Raw genomic sequence first — 6682 nt, forward strand, 5'->3', positions numbered from 1 at the left:
CGTTTTTAAAAAAGGGGCAGGAAGTGAATAATTTATTTAATGTTGCTTGGGTTATATCATATATAGCAATATATGTGAAGTATAATGTTTAATATTAATTTAATACAGTTTGCCTCTTTTTGTATAAATATAAATTTGCCTATGTCACAAGTGATAATTCAATAAAGGTGTTTAAAAATGAAGACTCTTACCACTAAGCAGTAGTACTTTCAGCTTGGCATTAGAAAAATTTGTTACATTGACAGGTCCCATTGTTTTGGCACAGCCTAAAAAGGCACTGGGCGGGGGGGCTTGTGTCTTGGCAAGTATTCGGAAAGCCTAGTGGTGACATTTGCAGACCATCTCTGGCAAAGCAGCATGATCCGTCGATCATGTTGGCCCCAGCTGACAAATACTGGATCCCCTTGGAATAACCACCAGCAAATAAACCAATTACTGAAGTAAATTCTGTTTGTATTGTGGTATCATTCTTGGTGAGCGTAGAATGCTGCTTACTGTGAGGCTCATACCAGCCTATGATGCATATTCAGAGAGGTCCATCATGTCTCTCTTCATATAGTTCAGGAAGGTACATCTCAGGTCATTTATGCCCACATGAATTATGACTGAGTCATACTGGTATTTGTGGTTCAGTGACCTGAGTACTTGGGTGATCTGGCAAATTCTGGCCCCTGACAGGCAACTGACTGTAACCCTCTGTTTATACAACTTGGTAAGGGGGGTGTCTGTGTGTCTCATGATGGGAGTCCCCTATGACTAAGATGTTTGAATGTGTGGTGTTCTGCCTTAGAGGTTTGCTTGTAGAAACACTATGATGTGTATTCTTATGTGTAGTGGTTGGTGTTGACTTGGTTTTGTTTGCATGTGGTTTCTGACGGCAGCGTACGGGAGGCCTCAAGTTTTGGCAAGTTACTTGTGAGTACCTCTGCATATTTTGGTTTATGTGTGGAAAAAAGAAGTTGTGTCTTACCATAACGTTCCATCTGTACTGTTGATCCTCGTTCAGTCATTACGCATGGGTATCAGTTCCAAGCTTGGAACCAAGCCGGCCATTTTCCAAGCTCGCGTCAGCTTCAACCTCTCGAGCTAAACTCTTACCCACAATCCCCCTCTCCCTGTTACCTCAGATTGAGTTCGCAAGTTAAAGAAGGTAGAGGCTACCGCTGGTCAAATAACCTAAGAAAACTGGATGGTGAGATCCACTAGAAACCACAGGAGGGAGGGTCGTAATGACTGAACGAGGATCGACAATACAGATGGAATGTTATGGTAAGACATAACTTCTTTATCTGATATTGTTAATCCTCGTTCATTCCTTACGCATGGGTCAGAGTCCCCAGCTACCTCTATTTCTGGGAGGCTCTCAATTTGTAATAATTGATGAAGGTATGAGGCGTAGCCCAAGTTGCAGCTGCACAGATGTCATGTAAAGAAGCTCTGGCATGGAAGGCAGCAGAAGTTGCCACTGACCTTGTTGAATGAGCTTTCATGGTAGTAGGCAACGAGATATTACGTTGTGTGTAAATAAATGCACTCATCCTGCATAATCCCTCCAGCTACTACTCACCTCTAAATCCACAACTCTTCCCTTCCTAGGGAACATTCATACTGTAGTTAACCACTTATGTAAATCTTCTCTGTGCACACCTACTAACCAAAATCTTACCTATACTTTCTCTTTCCATTTGCTAGTGAATATAGAAACTAAAAATTGTAAACTTATGCTTATTGTTGCATATGCCCTTCGGTTGTTATTTCCTGTTGCATTAACATTATCTTGTGCTTATATGTACTACTCTGATACTTTAACAAACTGTTTATGTTATGTTTATCCTACTATATTTTACTTTATTCTTAGTTGTATATGTTGACATTGTATCTATGGAGCTTTTCTCCCCAGGACTCCATTGAAAATGGGCTCACTCGGCCCAATGGATTATCCTGGCAAACAAACTTCAAATAAATAAAAATAAAATAAATAATAAAGGTCACACAGTCCTTCAACTATCTAGCTGTGACCTTAGCAACAGCCGATCCTAATCTAGATCCAGAAAAGGCCAAAAATAACTGGTCAGATTTACGAAAAGGTTTAATCCTGTTTAAGTAAAAATGGATTTGCCTGTGTATATCTAGGGTATGTAGGCAATACTCTCCTCTGTTTGAATGGTTGGGAAAGAAAACTGGCAATTCAATGGCTTAATTAATGGAATTTCAGAGACCTCTTCAGGCAGAAATGACGGATTAGTTCTCAGAGACACTCTATCTCTATGAAAAATCAAGTATTGAGTCTTGATACATAAAGCTTGAAGTTTAGAAATACATCTGGCAGAAGTAATAGCGACCAAAAACACGGTTTTCCATGACAAATACTTGAGGTCGCAAGAAGAGGCTGGTTCAAAAGGTGCCATTGTCAGAGCTTGTAGAACTAATGATAAATCCCATGGTTGAATAGGTTCTCTAAAAGGTGTCTTCAGATGACTCACACCTTTTATGAAGGTCTTGCACAGTTTATGGGACATAAGAGAGGAATCTTGGACACCCTCATGAAAATTAGAAATTGCAGCTAAATGAACTATAATGGTAGACCCGATTGAAACAGGTCGGCCAGATAGTCTAGTATTATCGACACTGGTGCTGAAAAGGGGTCTACTTGTTTATCTTTGAGAAGCAATGAGAATATCACGTACTGGTAAAGAACGATCATTCTGCCTGGCAATCAAGGGAATTGGAGTAGCCAAGCCGTTAGGCTTCAGGCTGTTCAGGTTGTGATGAATCAGGTTCATAGGTTCATAGATTAGTACTAAGCTAACTGCCCTTGCGAGCCATTTTAAGCCTAGCCAGTTATCCCATGTGAGACTCAAACCCTCCACCTTGTGTTTGTAAGGCAAACACCTTAACCATTAGAACACCCTCCCAACCCATAAAATAGAACCACCGTAATCATCAGGATTCGAACCTGCGCAGGGACACCCCAATGGATTTCAAGTCCATCGCCTTAACCACTCGGCCACAATCACAACAACAAGGTTCCGTGGGTGTGAGATCAACTCCAGAATTGGATGGAGAATCCATGGTCGATCTAGTAGGCGAGGACAAAGGAATGGGAACCAACTCTGTCATGGCCAATATGGTACTATGAGGATTACCTTGCTCTTCAACCGCCAGGCTTTCTTCAGAAACTGGGGAATGAGAGGAAAGGGCAGAAATGCGTAGAGAAGACCCGAGGGTCAATCGTGGACTAGAGCTCTCCTGAGTGACTGTCCTAGAGGGGGGAATCAGGGTGAAGTAGTTGCTGCATTTGTAGTTGGTCGGGGATGCAAAGGGGTTGCAGCAAGGACGGCCCCAGCGGTGGAAGATCTCTGCCACTATCAAGGGATTCATGGACCACTCGTGAGGTTGAAGAATGCACCTGTTGAGTCTGTCTGCTATCACGCTGGAACTCCTGGGAATGTGCGCTGCTACAATAAAATGGTTGGTAGCCATCGCCCATTGCCATATCCTCATGGCCTCTCGACAAAGAGGGTATGATTTGGCTCCACCTTGTTTGTTGATGTACCAGACCACCGCCATGTTGTCTGATTGAATTGCAATTGCCCCAGACGGCAGCAGGGGATGGAATGCTTGCAACACCAGAAGCACCGCCCTCAGCTCTAGAACATTTATATGCAGATGGGCCTCCAGTTGGGGACAAGTGTCTTGGACTGTCTGTCCCTGACAAAGCCCCTCCACCCCATCAGGGAGGCATCCGTGGTCACTGTGGCCTTGGATTGCTGGGGGGAAAAGGGGCAAGACCATTGTGAGGGATTGTGTGTCATCCACCAATTTAAATCCTGTTTGCAACTGTGGGTTACTCGAATCATGGCTGAAAGAGGATGCTGAAAAGGATACCATTGGGTGAGCAGTAGCCATTGTAGAAGCCTCATGTGAAACCTGGCCAGGGGAACAATGGTGATGGAGGCTGCCATGGAACCCAACAGCTGTAGAACTGAGTGAGCCGTGGATTTTTCCTTTGAAAGGATTGGAATTAGTTCTTGCTTTATCCTTAAAATTCTGTACTCTAGAATAGCAGCTCTGCAGTTTTTTGTGTCCAAGATGACCCCTATGAATTCTGTCGATTGAGATGGGGTGAGATTGGATTTCTGCCAGTTTATGGTTATGCCTAGCCTTTGAGCAGCGAGGAGAGAGTATGCCAGGGCTTTTTCCAGTAGATGTCTGGTGAGGGTGGAAATGAGCCAGTCATCTAGGTATGGAAACACCTGGAATCCTTGAAGTCGCAAGTGAGCTGTGACAACTGCCATGCAACTTTGTAAACACTCTGGGGGCTGTAGAGAGTCTGAAGGGCAGTACTCTGAATTGGTAGTGACTGGCTCCCACACGGAAGTGCAGAAATCTTCTTGATGGCCTGTCCACCTTTATGTGGTAGTACACATCTTGAAGATCTATAAGGCACATCCAATCATCTTTTTTCCAAAAGCGGGAGGATAGACTGTATAGTGACCATCCAGAATTTTTGCACTCTCACAAACTTGTTCAATACACTGAGATCCAAAACTGGTCTCCAGTCCCCAGTTTTCTTTGGCACCAAAAATAGTCTTGAGTAGAATCTGGATTCTATCTGGTCTGGAGGGACTATTTGGATGACTCTTTTTCTTAGCAGCTTTTCTATCTCTAGTGCTGCTTCTTCCCTTTGACTGGGTGGAACGTCGGAAAGATTTTTTGAAGGGATGGGCAAAGATCGAAGGGGATATGATCACCTCTGGTTATGATCTTTTGTACCCAAGAATCGGTAGTGATGGTTAGCCAGGCAGAAGGGTACAAGGAGAAACATCTCCCAACCACCTCCAGAGGAGTTGGGCCGCTCTTCAGGTGCGCTGGTAGGATTAACCAGGGAAAGAATCCCTGGAACCCTGGTTACGTGGTCCCCCCCCTCTGCCCCGAAAGGAGCGTCTTCCCTGTGAGTTTTCCCCTCTGCCTCTGGGGGAGAACTCGGCCTGTGTGTCATGGAAATGACCCTGAGATTTCTTGAACCATATATTCCCATTCTTTTGGTTTCGGGAGAAAGCACATTAAGGGGAAAAATAATGGACACCTATGGCAGAAAGGGTCTTACCGTCTTGTTCACATCTGGCCAGTGTGCTTTTAACTTTGGGCCCAAACAACGGGGAGGGCTCAATGGGGGCATTAAGAAAGGAAGACTTAAAAGGTTCCGCGAAGTTGCACAAGCGCATTCAGGCGTGTTGTCTCAAGACTGCAGATGAACCCGCCGCTCTAGCTGCTCCTTCTGATGCGTGAGATATCAATCGCATAGAGGAGTTAAATATAGACTCAATGGTGGCCAGCTGAGAGGCCACTTTGTCACAGACCTCATCAGACACTGCACAAGCCAAGGTTTCAGAGAGCTCAGAAACCAGATCCCTTTGAATTCTGGTAAAATGTGCCATATAATTCAGGGACCTGATAGCAATGGTCGCTGAAGCAAAGGTGCGCTTCCCTATTCTGTCCAGGGCCCAGGACTCTCTGTTAGGCGGATGGACAGTCTGGCTGTCTTCTTCTGGCAGATCTTTTTTGTTGCGGCCGTCACCACCAAAGCATCTACAGGAAGACCTTTGGACCAATGGGGATCTGAAGCAGGAGGGGACAAGATCTTATCTGGCCTCCGGGGAATAGCTTCAACAGTATCAGCGGCCTTCCAAGCACGCTGCACGATGAACATGACAAGTTCATCGGCAGGTGGAGTAACGCAGGAGGTAGGGGGCCAGGCGAGAAAGGCCTGCAGGAACACAGATTCCTCAGGGGTCGGATCAGGGGGCTGCCAGTCACCTCTCTGTTTCAGAATTTCAAGGATATCGCCAAAGGATACCTCAGAGGGTGACCAAGGGGATCCTTCCCCATCATCGAAATCTGTGTCTTCGGTGAGGGACTCCTCTGTGGAGTCCATGTGCTTCTTCTTACATGAACTTTTCCGGTGGACCTCCTCAGCGAGAGAAGCTGGGGAAGACAACGGGAAAGGGGATTCCTGAGGGAATATGTCCTGAGGCCCTTGCACCCGGTGTCCACTAGGTGCGACTTGTGAAACCAGTGCACCAGAGGAGGGCGGAGGTATAGACAGTCCGATATCGCCAGCAGTAGTGAAAGCCTTCTCCATTAGTTGAAAAGCTGGTCCACCCGGAGAGGAGTGTATGCCTAGGACAGGGGGCACTCCTCCCCTACGTGGCTCAGCCTGCAGACTTGGGGTCCCTGGATGGCTGTGGAGCAGCAAGCTATGCGTGTCACAGCTGACATCCTGAATCGTAGCAAAACTTTCCTGCCACGAAGGCAACTGCGGTTCCTTAGTGAGATCCATAAAGGGAACCGCAGAAGGGAAAGACTGTACTATACCCATGGACTTCAAAGGCAATGAAGGAGGAGAATAAGAAGGTGTCTTTGGAGATGGGTGATCACCTTCCAAGGAAGGATAGTTCCTGGGGAGTGGAATACCTCTGGCCAGGAATGCCTGGTCCACAAGATACAACAAATCATGTTCAGAAAGACTTCTAGTGGACCTCACAGAGACTGAGGGAGAAACAGGCCTGTCCACAAAAGAGCCAGACTCGGTGCCCATCTCACCTGACCGCACCGAGGACAATGGTGCTGAGAAAGACTGAACTACTGTAGTGTGCACCGAAGAAGTAATTGGTGCCGA

At 46.0% G+C, this 6682-nt stretch overlaps 1 non-coding gene across 1 annotated transcript; it reads right to left on the reverse strand.

Annotated features, from left to right (window-relative positions):
• Positions 1–2935: 2935 nt before the first annotated feature.
• TRNAS-UGA lies at positions 2936–3017 on the reverse strand. Its single transcript has one exon. It is a non-coding gene; the product is annotated as a tRNA-Ser (tRNA).
• Between the last annotated feature and the right edge of the window lie 3665 nt (positions 3018–6682).

The sequence above is a fragment of the Protopterus annectens genome, chromosome 1.part1 (genome assembly GCF_019279795.1).
Source record: "Protopterus annectens isolate FY-2018-M chromosome 1.part1, PAN1.0, whole genome shotgun sequence".
Taxonomy (NCBI): Eukaryota; Metazoa; Chordata; order Ceratodontiformes; family Protopteridae; genus Protopterus; species Protopterus annectens.